The sequence below is a fragment of the Oncorhynchus tshawytscha genome, linkage group LG27, assembly GCF_018296145.1.
Source record: "Oncorhynchus tshawytscha isolate Ot180627B linkage group LG27, Otsh_v2.0, whole genome shotgun sequence".
NCBI lineage: Eukaryota > Metazoa > Chordata > Actinopteri > Salmoniformes > Salmonidae > Oncorhynchus > Oncorhynchus tshawytscha.
Window position 1 is genome coordinate 7,320,934 of NC_056455.1, and position 15,236 is coordinate 7,336,169.

General features: G+C 44.0%; 1 protein-coding gene across 2 annotated transcripts in view; it reads right to left on the reverse strand.

Moving 5' to 3' along the window:
- LOC112225963 (gap junction gamma-1 protein-like) overlaps positions 1 to 12,631 on the reverse strand; it is a 53,167-nt gene extending 40,536 nt beyond the window's left edge. The window contains exon 1 of one of the 2 annotated variants that reach the window (XM_024390120.2): positions 11,985 to 12,631. The gene's annotated coding sequence lies outside the window, so the exon portion shown is untranslated. Of the gene's footprint in view, positions 1 to 10,819; positions 11,629 to 11,984 lie in introns of those variants that run through there. The other variant, XM_024390119.2, reaches the window with a different exon arrangement.
- Between the last annotated feature and the right edge of the window lie 2,605 nt (positions 12,632 to 15,236).

Consider the following 15,236-nt stretch of genomic DNA (forward strand, 5'->3'; position numbering starts at 1 on the left):
TTGTACATATCATTCTTAGAATATCTTGTGAACATTAATCTGGTGTAGATACATACAGATTCCATTTGGATTACTGTTACAGTGCTATTTGTGTTGTTAATTGGATTTATTATGACATGTCTTCATTTCTTTCTTTTCTCCCGGGTGGCGCAGTGGTTAAGGGCGCTGTACTGCAGCGCCAGCTGTGCCACCAGAGACTCTGGGTTCGCGCCCAGGCTCTGTCGCAACCGGCCGCGACCGGGAGGTCCGTGGGGCGACGCACAATTGGCCCAGCGTCGTTCGGGTTAGGGAGGGCTTGGCCTGTAGGGATATCCTTGACTCATCACGCACCAGCGACTCCTGTGGCGGGCTGGGCGCAGTGCACGCTAACCAAGGTTGCCAGGTGCACAGTGTTTCCTCCGACACATTGGTGCGGCTTGCTTCCGGGTTGGATGCGCGCTGTATTAAGAAGCAGTGCAGCTTGGTTGGGTTGTGTATCGGAGGACGCATGACTTTCAACCTTCGTCTCTCCCGAAGCCTGTACGGCAGTTGTAGCGATGAGACAAGATAGTAGCTACTACAACAATTGGATACCATGAAATTGTGGAGAAAAAGGGGTAAAAATAAAAATACAAATATTACTTTTGGATGATGTGTGTATTGTTTTGTATTGCTCAGTATTGCTGCGCTGCTGTTGCTAGAAACACAAGCATTTCGCTGCACCTGCGATAACATCTGCAAGTCTGTGTACACGACCAATAATCTTTGAATTGATTTGTTCCATGATCTGTTATTGAAGGTTATTATCTTGGAGGGGCCTGACAACTGATTGACAGCTTTGAAGAGAATAGGTCAACGAGTGATAAAGAGAGGCCTAGATTAGGGCAATGTTAAACTATTGTTTCTACTGTGATAGCTATGGGTTGTGTTCAAGGCTAAGACTGACCTCCCTTCCTCTCTCTCTGCCTCAACTCAGATCATGGAGACAGCGTCAATCGGGAAGGGCTTTCAGAATAGCCTTCCCTAAGTAGTTGGTGCTGACTCCCTAGAGTTTGAAGAGGAGAGAAAGGGATTAATGCAGAAGAGTGACTAAACCCCAAAAGTGAAGTGAGAGGACAGAAGAGGAGAACAGAAAAGACGGTCTTCGAGTCATTTCCCGACTGACCCACCCCACCACAGCAAGTCAGACCAGTGAAATATGCATGCTTACAAAGCTAATGGCATATCAGCATATAGATGTAGCCTATTTCAGGGAGAAGAGTTGTGGAGAACGTCCGTTTGGTGATTTGATCACAGTATAAACCGATCAATCCCTCGTCTCATCGATCGGACTCCAGGTTAGCCGACTCCAGACTCCAATGAGCTTTTGGAGAAGTCATTAGCCGAGGGGGTTCACATCATTTCCCCAACCTACACTGTGAATGTTTAAATGATCTATTCAATGTAGACAATAAAAATATTATCATTTGTGTGTTATTAGCTTAAGCACACTGTGTTTGTCTATTTTTGTGACTTAGATGAAGATCAGATCAAATTTTATGACCAATTTATGCAGAAATCCAGGTAATTCCAAAGGGTTCACATCCTTTTTCTTGCCACTGTAGCTAGAAATAACCCAGTGCCAGCTTGTCTCTCTATCTCTGCCATTTTGGTCGTGTGTACTGCAGACCATTAAAGATGCTCAATTGACCGAAAGGATTCTCTTGGACAACTCAGAGTTGCAAGACCCTTGGTTCCAGACTAGACATATACATTGTATGTTTTCCAATGCTCATTCACATCTATTCATGGTAAGATCATTACGTCAGATTTGACATAGACTTGACACAAATTAATACTGTGAATAAGCAAAACAATTTGGCCTTGAGTGCTTCTGTCAAGCCCATAATTTCTCCCTCTTTTGTTGTTGAAATCTCCAAGCGTTAGCTCTGAAGCTATTCCCCGAGTAGCATGTAGCATCTGTGCAGCCCTTTGGGCCTTTTCCTGTCTATCACACCACCAGATAATCGCCAGACCCCGTGGCCCTGGAAACCCATTCATGTATGAATGTTACTTTGTTGAAAAATGACTTGGGGAAATGAGGGAAAGAGATTGGGGGAGGAGAAGAGACTGCGGGTCAGAGGGGGGAAGAGGACAGGATCGTCCTGAGCTAGCTCATGGTGGGGATGTAACAAGGCTGTTGGAAAACAACGAGCGTGCCATTACTTTGTTCTGGTTGTTTTCAATTATTGCCCAATCGTTTCATGTTGTTGTCAACCTGCCTCTGTGCGTAGCTGACGGCTGTGTCTGTTTGTTTGTTTGTTCCATAATCTGTTTAGATGAAAGGTCATTATCTGACAGGGGCCTGACAACTGACTGACAGCTGATTTGAAGAGAATAGGTCAATGAGTGATAAAGAGATGCCTAGATTAGGGCAATGTTACTGTGACAGCCTTAAACGTAACCCATAGCTAAGACCCTTCAAATTGACCTCCCCTTCTCTCTCTGCCTCAACTCAGATCATGAGTAGTTGGTGCCGACTCCTTAGAGTTTGACGAGGAGAGAAAGGGATTTATGCAGAAGAGTGACTAAACCAATCAAGTTGAGCAAAAGGACAGAAGAGTAGAGTCAAAACAGCCAGCTTCAGTCAGCTGTTCTAGCACACTCTACTGGTGTTTTTCAGTCATTCAGAAAGTCCTAAACTTATTTGAGTTCTTATTGGTCAAGGTCACGCTACTCGTCCTCCTGCATGAGGTCACATACCTTTGCAGTTTGGGTGTTTTATTGTGAGTGCAGCTTAACGTAAGTGCCACGAGATCTTCATGTCTTGTAGGTTTGGAGCCAAGTAGCATCTGTTGTAAATAATTATATTGTGTTGAGCTTGTTAGTTAGCTCACGCTCCCATTAGCGTTAGTGCTAGCATTAGCATTTGTATTCAGAATGCATTAGGATTTAGCATACTTATTAGCGATTAGCCGTTTGTTAGCAGTTCTCATGCATGGTGACAGGCTATATTATTAGCGTATATTGCTCATGCTATAATTCAGCAATAAGGCCAGAGGGGGTGTGGTATATGGCCAATATACCATGGTCAATGGCTGTTCTTATGCACGACGCAATGCAGAGTTCCTTTATACAGCCCTTAGCCGTGGTATATTGGCCATATACCACAACCCCCCGAGGTGCCTTATTGCTATTATAAACGAGTTACCAACGTAATTAGGCCAGTAAATAGTACATTTGTGTAATACCTGTGGTATACGGTCTGATATACCACGGATTTCAGCCAATCAGCATTCAGGGCTTGAACCACCCGGTTAATAATCTGGGTTACATTCTGATTATATTCTGTAGACATTTCTACATTGCTGTATTTGCTATATATTGGTTTATGTACAGGACCTCTAGTTTATGGGGCCTGTTTACTGTTTACTACTAGCTTGTACTTTCATGTCATGCATATTATATCAGCGTTACAGCCTAAATGTATTTATCCTTTCTTTTCAGAACCACAATCCTTTTCAGACACAATTCATGTCTGTTCTCACTGGATGAGAACCATGGGTGGTCAGATGTGTGTGTGAATGTGGACATCTCCTTCCATTAAACTCCCCTTAACCTGGACATCCGCCTCGTCCTTGTTCTTAAGGCCGGTGGCGGTTGCTTCCGGCCTTAAACCAGCACCTAAGGTTTCTTTTTACATTCATGGTCCTTCGTTTCTCTACAACCCTACCCATATCTTTCAAGTATAACATAGTCATTTTCTAACTGACCCACCACACCACAGCGAGTCGGGCCAGTAAAATATGCATACTTACAAAGCTTGGCATATCAGCATATAGATGGAGCCGATTTCAGGGAGAAGAGTTGTGGAGAACGTCCGTTTGGTGATTTGTCTGTGATCTGATCACAGTCTAAATGGAGAAATCCCTCTTGAATATTTCAGCTCATTTAGAGACAATTTACCCTTTCTGATCAGATCTTGCAAGTGAAGGACTACTGTAATGCTTGACTGGGCATGATTGTTCAACCATTTAACATAAATGACCATCTCTGATGTCATCTTGCAAATCTATCCACCTGTTTGCCTCTCCACCATATGTAGTTTGGATGGACAGCTACATGACCAAAGGCAGTGGGATGTCTCAGAAAAATAACCCTTACTGCACATGTAGCAGTGGCTAAAAATAACCCTGCGCCATATTGTCTCTCTACCTCTTCCATTTTGGTCGTGTGTACTGCAGACCCTTAGAGATGCTCAATTGACCGAAAGGATTCTCTTGGACAACTCAGAGTTGCAAGACCCTTGGTTTCAGACTAGACATATACAGTGTATGTTTTCCAATGCTCATTCACATCTATTTGTTGTAAGATCATTACGTCAGATTCGACATAAATGTATACTGTGAATTAGCAACGGAAAAAAATGTCTCCCTTTTCCCTCTCCGTGCCTTTCCTCCACTCTCTGTATAGCTGTGGCTGGCTGCCAGGGAGTAACAGGTTGTCTCTGCTGCGGTGGCCCCTGAACTTGGCTGTTGTGTTCAGCTCTTCTCTCCTGGTGATGAGGACACAGAGAGACGGAGCCCATGCAGCCACGTCTGGCCCAGCTAAAGCAATGGGGCATGAGCAGTGAGCGCTGCTGGACACTGGATTCTTATAGACGACCACTGTGCCCTGCAGATGACCCTTGCGTGTGTGCTGATATTGTGTGTGTGTGTGTGTGTGTGTGAAAAAGGGCTTTCTCTGTGTGTTCCACCACAGCAGAGACAACCTGCTGATAATTTGTCAGTGTTTCACAGTGTGTTTCACCTTAGTATCACACTGTGTGTGTGTGTGCTAGTCTAGAGCTACTTATTAGCCACAGAGCTTAGAACTCAGGCAGGCGAAGAAAGGCTTTGGTTGAAGGAGCCAAGATACAGTATCTCAATATAACACGATTCAAGCGATACTGAGTATGCGATTATGTTAGAACAGTGTAACTGTGCATCCTCCACGCTGGTTATATTTCACCCTAACAGCTGCACCTCACACGCAAACGTCCACGTACCGACACCCACAACGCACATATATCTCCGTTTCATTGAGTGAATGACCAGCGTCTCTGTGTTTAAAGTACATTCCTTCCAATTGTGTGTAGTGCAGACAGCCTTTAGCTTTGCGGATCCACCCCTTTAGTGACTTGCGGGCAGAAGGCGCGAGACCTGTCGCCACGCGTTACGGCCCGCGCCGTCTCCTCCACGCTTGTATGTAAATGCATCATGGCGTCCTGACTCATGAGACTGAGAAATCCGTGTGAATATGTATGTCCCACGATGAGCGGCGCGTAAACGTCTCTGTGAGGATGAGCCGGGTGTGAATCTGTGTGTGTGTTTGAGGTGTGGTGCGTGTGTGAATCTGTGACATTGTGTGAGAGACGCTGTGTGTGTGTGTGAGAGAGAGAGCCGCTGTGTGTGTGTGTGTGTGAGAGAGAGCCGCTGTGTGTGTGTGTGTGTTACACGAGGCACATGTGTCTGAGTGGATCCCCGTGCTCAGCAGTGACATTCCCAGTAGGAAGGAGTCTCATGGCTGTACGCATTTTGCTGTGCTGCTCACCTCCCCTCAGGAGCACACACACTGAGGTAAACCAGACATCACGGTCCATACACACACACACACACACACACACACACGCACAGATGCACTTACGCTCACGTGCACACAGACATTTTCCTTTGCATTACAGACCTTTATAACACTGATATACCGTTTCTGACGTCTGGTCTGACGAACATCCATGGCTCTATATAAGCCCGTCTACAAGTCTTCAATATCTGAGGGGTGCAAGTAAATTAACAAATTACAGTTGACCCCCCCCCCCCCGAAAAATTACCCCGATGATTATGGTGTATGAATCATGACGATACGGATTCTCTTAGTTAGTAAAGTGAGCAATTTCTGTTGCTTAACAAAATGAGACTCGTCGTTAAAAGTGGAATGCCAACTACGGACATTTGTGTTTTCAAAGGGGGGCATGGGTGACTGCAGGGGACATTCTCCTCAGACTGACGTCAAGTCATCATGAGTCATGAGGACAAGAACACGATCCCTCCCCATTGCTCACGGTGTAGTTTTGTTGGAATGTTCGGAAGGGTTGGGATGAAGCAGAAGTCACATTTCAGTTGGCCCTTTTTGTGCACGATTGCCAAATAAAGTGAGGCTAATCTTGTGTTTTGGATTATAGCCGCCCCACCACGTTTCTGTGTCAGTGTTAAGAACAAAGCAAGAACAAAGAAAGTGTGTAGTTGAAGTGCACACTCCGTGATCTTACACATTAATTGGAAGGGGAAAAATGCATTTTTAATTTAAAAAAACAGCAAGGTCAAATTGTTTCTCAAGAAAAGGCACTTTCCTTTAACACTCACCACACACATTTTAAAATCCTCTACTCGCTTCCTTAACACACACACACAGTATGACCTTCCGTCAGTGGGATAGAGGAATGCTTTGTGTCACAAAATGGTGGTCAAGTGTACAATGAATCGTATCAATATCTTACTGAAATTGAAACAGTTCTAAGAGACTAGCAAAATTCATCATCCAGAGCAAAACAGTTTCACAAGACCAGCGCAATCCCATAGCCAAGATGTTCATACCGTAACTGTTCCACAAGATAAACCGCATTAAAACCCAGAGACAATTCCTTACCTTAACTTACACAGGCCCTCCCACCCCCCACCAAAAAAAGAACATATGTTATTCAAATTTGGCCAAAACTGCATACCAGACCAAGACTGTTAGTTCCACACAACAAACCCAATTTACAACAACCATTTACAGTATTTGATGAAACAGGCCCCTTTATTCTACTTCGAGATTATTCTCCGTTTTTGGTTTTTGACAAGTCTAAAAGCACCTGCCAAGAGGAAAATGGAGGGAATCTAAAGCATTTGCATTTCAGACACAGATCCTCAGTCTTCTCTGTCTGTGTGCTGTGTGACCAGGGTTAAATCTGAGGTGTGTTTACATCAGCTCAACTGGATATGCACATAATGTCTAGGCCTTTCAGCTCTTGTGCCATGCAGCTAGAAATATTTTGCAAGATGCAGTCCGTCGGTGTACACCATCATTCATCCGTCGGAGTACACCATCATTCATCCGTCGGAGTACACCATCATTCATCCGTCGGAGTACACCATCATTCATCCGTCGGAGTACACCATCATTCATCCGTCGGAGTACACCATCATTCATCCGTCGGAGTACACCATCATTCATCCGTCGGAGTACACCATCATTCATCCGTCGGAGTACACCATCATTCATCCGTCGGAAGTACACCATCATTCATCCGTCGGAGTACACCATCATTCATCCGTCGGAAGTACACCATCATTCATCTGTCGGAGTACACCATCATTCATCCGTCGGAAGTACACCATCATTCATCCGTCGGAAGTACACCATCATTCATCCGTCGGAGTACACCATCATTTATCCGCCGGAGTACACCATCATTCATCCGTCGGAGTACACCATCATTCATCCGCCGGAGTACACCATCATTCATCCGTCGGAGTACACCATCATTCATCCGTCGGCAGTACACCATCATTCATCCGTCGGAGTACACCATCATTCATCCGCCGGAGTACACCATCATTCATCCGTCGGCGTACACCATCATTCATCCGTCGGCGTACACCATCATTCATCCGTCAGCGTACACCATCATTCATCCGTCGGCGTACACCATCATTCATCCGTCGTGGACCATTTTTTAGGTCCATGATTAGCTTACTATTTTACAACAGCTATGCTTTTTTTTAACATTCTATGCTATTACTCAAGGGGAGATGAACCCCTCTCTTCTACCACCTAGCAGACTCTAATATCCATGATTTATTCCATCCGTTTATCCGTTCTTTTTATTCTCTACAGTAGAAGTCTGCCCCAGTGGTTTCCCCCAGCAGATAATTCAACAGAGAGCAATTTGTGTGTTTTGAATGGAAATATTAGATGAGCACATCAGTCATGATGATAAAGAACTGATGGGGGGGATGGTGTTCATTTTTCTGCTGCTCAGAATCTGCTACTCATCCCTCTCTCAGCACTGGGGCCAGAGAGGCTGGTCTCCCTGCTGACCCCCCCCTCCCCCCTACACTGGCCGGGTCTCCCACACACTCTCCAGGGACTAAAATGAGAGCTCAAGATTAAGGGGGCTGGTTGAGGGGGACAGAGATAGACTGCCTAAAAAAATGTGTACCACAGTCCCATGGAAATGAAGAGAAAGGCCAAAACACACCACGTAAATCTAAAAGCAGAGAGGAGGACAGGAAGATATTGGGAAAACAGGGGGTGAATGAGGGGATGACTCAATGGTCATCTCACCAAAGAGGAGACGAAGAATAAATACATATCATCCATGTTTAATACCAACCAATACGTAGGATTCATGACTAGAGCTTTTTCTGTTGGTGCTGGGCTATGTACAATGTATCTGCATTTTGCAGACAGACATTGTATTGTGTTCCTGCAGCTTGGTGCAAAGTCATTGTAACACATTGAAGTCAATCGCAGTCTGTCAGTGTTAGATACTACACAGAAATACTGAACCAAAATATAAAAACGCAACAATTTCAAAGATTTTACTGAGTTACAGTTCATAATAAGGAAATCAGTCAATTGAAATAAAGGAATTAGGCCCTAATCTATGGATATCTCATGACTGGGAATACAGATATGAATCTGTTGGTCACAGATACAATACCTTTTAAAAAGTATGGGAGTGGATAAGAAAACCAGTCAGTATCAGGTGTGACTTCCATTTGCCTCATGCAATACATCTCTTTCTCATAGAGTTGATGAGGCTGTTGATTGTGGTCGGTGGAATGTTGTCCCACTCCTCTTCAATGGCTGTGTGAAGTTGCTGGATACTGGCGGGAACTGGAATACACTGTCGTACACGTCGATCCAGAGCACTCCAAACATGCTTAACGGGTGACATGTCAGGTGAGTATGCAATCCATGGAAGAACTGGGGCATTTTCAGCTTCCAGGTATTGTGTACAGATAGATCCTTGCGACATAGGGCTGTGCATTATCATGCTGAAACATGAGGTGATGGCGGCGGATGAATGGCATGACCATGGGCCTCAGGATCTCGTATGTGCATTCAAATTACCATTTATAAAATGCAATCGTGTTTATTGTCTGTAGCTTGGGGCACTCTGTTCAGAACGTTTTCGTCAGCAAACCTCTCGCCCCCACACAACACCATGCACGTGGTCTGCGGTTGTGAGGCCGGTTGGAAAGTACTATCAAATTCTATAAAACAACGTTGGAGGGGGCTTATGGTAGAGAAATTAACATTACATTATCTGGCAACAGCTTGGGTTGACATTCAGCATGCCAATTGCACGCTCCCTCAAAACGTGATACATCCGTGGCATTGTGTTGTGTGACAAAACTGCACATTTTAGAGTGGCCTTTTAATTGTTCCCAGCACAAGGTGCACCTGTGTAATGATCATGCTGTTTAATCAGCTTCTTGGCAAAGGAGAGATGCTCATTAACAGAAAAAAGTTTTTTGTGCATATGGAACATTTCTGAGATCTTTTATTTCAGCTCATGAAACATGGGACCAACACTTGACGTGTTGCGTTTATATTTTTGTTCAGTGTATATTTAAAGTGCATACAGGATAATGGAACAGGAACTAATTACAGTAACATAAGAATGGAATATCCAAGCTGTGTCTGGGGTTAACCGTATTAAGTGATGGGAGTGCCTCTGACTGAACCAGTTACAGATACATTAAATACATCCAGGGAGAAGGAAATTGTTCAAAATGAACACTTGCATGGATTTAGAGAATCAGGTGGCTAATAAAGCAACACCCACAGAATTGGAGAGAAACAGAACACGCTGGCTATGGGGAGGAGGGCCATTTCTGAAACTCAGGGTATAGCTTTCTTCCACTGTCTACGACTCACTTTTGCTCCTTTGATAAAAACGTATAATAATTGAATTGTTATATACTAAACGTCATAACAAAGTAAAGGATAAATCATGTTTCATATGACCATATTCGCACGAGACAAAAACACATAATTAAGATATTCTGAATAGCCCAACAACATTTCCAAACGAATAAAAAAGGGATATGCATATCTTGACAACTACATTTCCTTTGTGTAATTGTCTTATTGTGCAAAGGTACACAGTAGTAAATACTTAACACTATGAATAGTAGCTAACGCTCCAGAGCCTATTGTCCCCAACTCATCGACTGTGGCTAAGGAACGCTTGCTAATCCCATTCATTGAGCGCACTGCACATTATCGTTAATGAATCTATGGAGTTGCCAAGCACTAGTTCCTAAAGGATATATACATTTAAATTAATGCATACTAAAAAAGATCACCCAACATGACAACTGTCAATATTCTGTAACAAGGGATATGCTAATGAAGCGCTTATTGTAAACCAATACATTTGTTTTAAATAACCATATATACAATTAACCGGTGATAGACTATTTATTTGAGATGGGCAAACGGATTGCACGCACACAATAGATTGACTTCGCGCAATCCGCCTCGCCAATCACATGTGCATGCCGGTCTGGTCGGCTGAGAGTTGCCCTCCTGGTGATATTAAGGTACAGTATGCCTGTAGGCAACAGGAAACAGGTAACGCAAAATGTAGATCACAAATTATGAAAAAAACAGACCTTGCAAAAATGTGCGTTCGATTTGCCATTGTTGCAAAGGCGCATTAGTTACCCAAGGCTAACCAACACGCAATACGGAACACAACCTCGTGCAGACAATGAGTAGGCAAATAAAGTGCAGTATCATTATTGAATAGGTTAGAAATTCTTACCGCTATGCGAGTCTGTGAAGAAGCTTTAATATATAGTAGATACGGTGTTCCCGTGAAATTAGTTGTCGGTTCTGGCTTTACACACAGTCCAAAATTGAATATGTCGGTGTTGATATTGTTGGCTGCAATTCTCAAGAGAACTTGAAGAGTATGTCATCACATCAGGGAAAGCTTGTGCATTCTTTGTCCATGTTTCTAGGATAACTAGTATTATCTCGTGATACAAGTACGTCGATTAAAGCGAAGTTCTCTGCTGCGTAAAAAGCATGCCAAAATCCCAACGAGCGCATTCCAGAACAGTCTTGTCATTTTGGTAGCCTATTATTTTCGGGTCTAAGGGCTTCTTTGCATGTGGAACAGTAGCATCATCTTCCCAGACAAATTATTGAGAGCAATCGTTATTTTGTTCATGTCTGTCGCTGAATTGGCTTGCCGCAATTCTAAATTTCGAACAAAGCCATGAATCGCTCATTTTATTGTTCCTTCATGGATCGGTTCATCGTCGGAAAACCAGAGTTGATGTTTTGTGCAAGTGATTTCAGCTGGTCTAATCCACCTCAATCCGACAGTGACTTCTCCTCACGTATTTATTATGGCAGGCGAGCGTTTGTTTACCATTTGGCATGGCATAGTCGCTGACTAGACTTCGAGGTGACACGTTTTGGTTGAAGATACGACGACACCGGAGAGTGACAGCTCGATTTTCTGTCAGAAGTGCAGTGATCTCGATATGATGCGAAAGAACGGTGGGATGTTGCGCATCTTTCACAGTGCGCGTGCCCGTCAGTTTACACATCTTGGATTTGACACATTTTGGAACTCATCATACACAACATCGCCGCACATTGCGGAGCCAATTCCTTCGCATTAACAGATAACTATTTAAACATATGAGCTATATCTGGGGGAGGGAACATTTCAATTAAACAAATTAAATTGTGTAAAACTTAGTTACCTTACCTTGAACTGTCTGCAGAATTAAAAGTGCAAAGAAATAAGGTGAACAATATTGTCATAACCTGTAGGCTATTTCTTCTCCAAATAAACTGTTAGATTTTTATGTTAGAGTAACCTAATCCCCATCTAATTCCCTATTAACTCATAAACCCATAGAATGTTAACATTGCCTCAATGGCCAATTAAAAATCGAATTGACTGTACTTACCCTAAAAATGCCTGATGTAAGATTTACGTTTCTTATGAAAGGAGCTGTTGCGCTGACACGCTTTCTACTTCCATCACTGAGAAGCGCGCGAAGAGACACGGAAAGTTCCAACAGTAGAACAATGCAGGTCCTTTTTGACATAACCTTGGGGCAATGAAACGGAGAGTGACAACGGAACCGGGTTCCCGCTGTGACCAGTGGCAGTCCCTCATCCTCTCTCCATAGTGATAGCGCCTGTCAAATCAGGACAGGCTTGACAGGATTGGTTGGGTCTGGGCTCTGCCTGTGAGGGCGCCCAGAGAAGAGGCTGATGCCAGGTTTACACTCGTTAGTTCTGTTCAGTTGCTCAACACCAAGAGCCCGAGGAGAGAGGAAAGTTGGGATCCCAATACGACTTTGATGACTTCACTCTGTTGGATGACCCATGATGCAGTGTGTAATTGGCAGTATCCACTGCCAGGCCCAAGACAACAGTGCACCAAGGGGAAGATTAAGTTCCAAAGAGTCCCTTCCATATCATGATCCCATGGAGTCAAATCTTCCATTCTTGATTCACTGGAAAGAACTTTAACATTTTCACTCCTGCTCCATACTGGAAAGGAACAAAGCAACTCCATCCATCCATCCCATCCCATTCCCTAACTAACTGCTCAGTACTGAGAGAGGTGGGGTCTGGTGTTGACCTGCCTTTGTGTGAAGCCTCAAGCCAGGGAACACATGGCTAATTGATACCAGGCTAGTTAAGTTTGAGGCCTAATTCTTCAATGTGGTTCCAATGTGCTCCACCTCCTCTGTCTCGCTTTGTCGGGCAGGCATGTGTCTGTGCAGCCATGCCCAGCCCAACTCTCCCTGCCTAGCTGTCTGTGTTCTGCAGTGTGGCATGACCTCTACAGATCCTGTGATCTCTCATCATCGGAGGGTGATGATTCAGTGTTTTGGGTCCTTCAGGTGCCCTAGGGGTGAGGGAGTCACACAGTCATGCGTTTTTTTCTTTCCCTTTGTTTGTTCAGTATTCCGACCTTGCCGGACCACCACTTGCCACGGGCCGGCCGGCCAGACAGCAATGGCGCCCCCGTGTGTCTCGAACACGTGCGACTATTCAGGAAGGGAAGGATGAAGGGGAGGTCAGGGCAGCCACAAACCTTTCACCCCATTAAAGGATTAGGAAATAACCTCTATGTATACATACAGCTCATCAAGCCACCTACTGTCTACCACTCTCTAGTCATCTGCTGATAAAGGGAGAAATAGATTTAGCATTTAGCCACCAGTCACTGCTCAGTCTACGGGTACTGTGGTTGGTCGCACTAACAAACTAATGTAAACAATATATATTATTACATTTCTTATCACAGTAGACATATGTTTTCTACTGAGGGGCGGATGTGAGAGGAATGTATGTGACTGCTTGTGATGTAGAGGAGAGGGAGAGGTGAGACTGAAAGAGAGAGAGGCAGATGACAGAACCAGGAGGTGGAGAAGACAGACCGAGGAGATGAAAGACGAGAGGAGAGGAAAAGCGGAGGGATCGAGCAGATGAAAAGGAGGATGAAAAGAGAGATGAGAGGAGAGAGGGAAGGCCTTGCTTGGGAGGGTGCCCTCAGCCAGGCCGTAGCAGAGAGCGGTCTCTAGTGTCTCTCGTCTATACTTAGCAGAGTCCACAGATTGCAGCGAGTGCTCAGGGGACGTGCATTCAGACTGGCAGGAACCACTGCCATCCATCCCGCTTCCCAGGGCCACGTACGATCACAACTCACGCCAGCCAGCACGGGGTAGGGAGAGAGATAGGACCACTGCAGGGGGTTAATAGACACATTCACACACTGCACAGTACATACCAGCAGTGTGGAAGAGGGATTTGATCATATACACGGTCACAACAGATGCCATCGAAGGAGGGGAGGGAACTTGGTTTTGTAGCAACAGACTCTTGTAAATACCATGTTTGACACTGGCAACACTGATGACATTGGACGGTCTACATGTGCAAGATACAAAAAGTAAAGTCTTAAAACATTTATAAACGTTGCATTTAAAGGCCCAGTGCAGTCAAAAACCTGATTTCCCTGTGTTTTATATCTATTTCCACACGATGAGTTTGGAATAATACTGTGAAATTGTGAAAATTATGATAATGCCCTTTTAGTGCAAGAGCTGTTTGAAAAGAACTGCTGAAATTTCAGCCTGTTTTGGTGGGATGGAAATCTGACCTGCCAGGTGACATTAGCAAATTAGTTAATAGGCCAATTAGTAAGAGGAGGGTCCAAACCTCTCTGCCAATAACAGCTAGTTAAAAATGTTCCCCTCCAAGACAGTCTTCACAAAATTCTTGCTTGAGAAATTTCTCTTTGTTAAGAAGCTATTTGCTTATTTGTTTTTTTACCATTTTAAATTTAACACCATCACTTAATCGTTACCCAGAAATGATTTGATATCTTAGATTTAAAAAAATGGCTGCATTGACCTTTTAATAACCTGCCGGAACATTCAACAGTGTGTGGGACCGGGATACATTTAGTGTTTTACATGACTATACACACTGAAGAGATCTTAATATCCATATCTCAAATGTACCGATGTCTCGGCGAATGAAAACCAAACCCGTAGAGTTCTCATGATTGACATCGAATGAAAACCAAACCCGTAGAGTTCTCATGATTGACATTCAGTCAAAATGTCAAAGCTACCCAATACCTTTTTATTACCCTCCGGGTCCAGTCCCCACCCTGCGTCCATCGTGATGGGCACACAGCCGAGATGTCAGAGCTCTCTAGGTGTGACAGAGTTAACCACACACCAAGTCATCAAAACAAGGGAACAATCCATTATTAGCCAAGTGTACTGAAACAAGCCCTGCTTCCTTACTCATAGAGTCATTCATATTTAAGCCATTATGCAAATATGTCACGAGTCTTTGCCAAATTTTGTACCTCAGAGCCAATTCCTTGTGCACTCAGACTTTAGTTGGGTCACAGTGGGAAAAGCATTGGGAATCATTGACTTCATACGGTCGTATGAAAAAGTTTGGGCACCCCTCTGAGGCTGCATAATAATTTATTCTGTCGTCACAGAAAATGATCACAGAGGCATGCCATTCATTTTCTAATAAAAGCTGAGTACTGGGGGTATTGTCCAGACAAATATTTCTAGTGTAGCAATATTAAGTTGTATGAAATTAAATCAGATGTGAAAAATAGGCTATGCAAAAATGTGGGCACCCTTGTCATTCTGTTGATTTGAATACCTGTAACT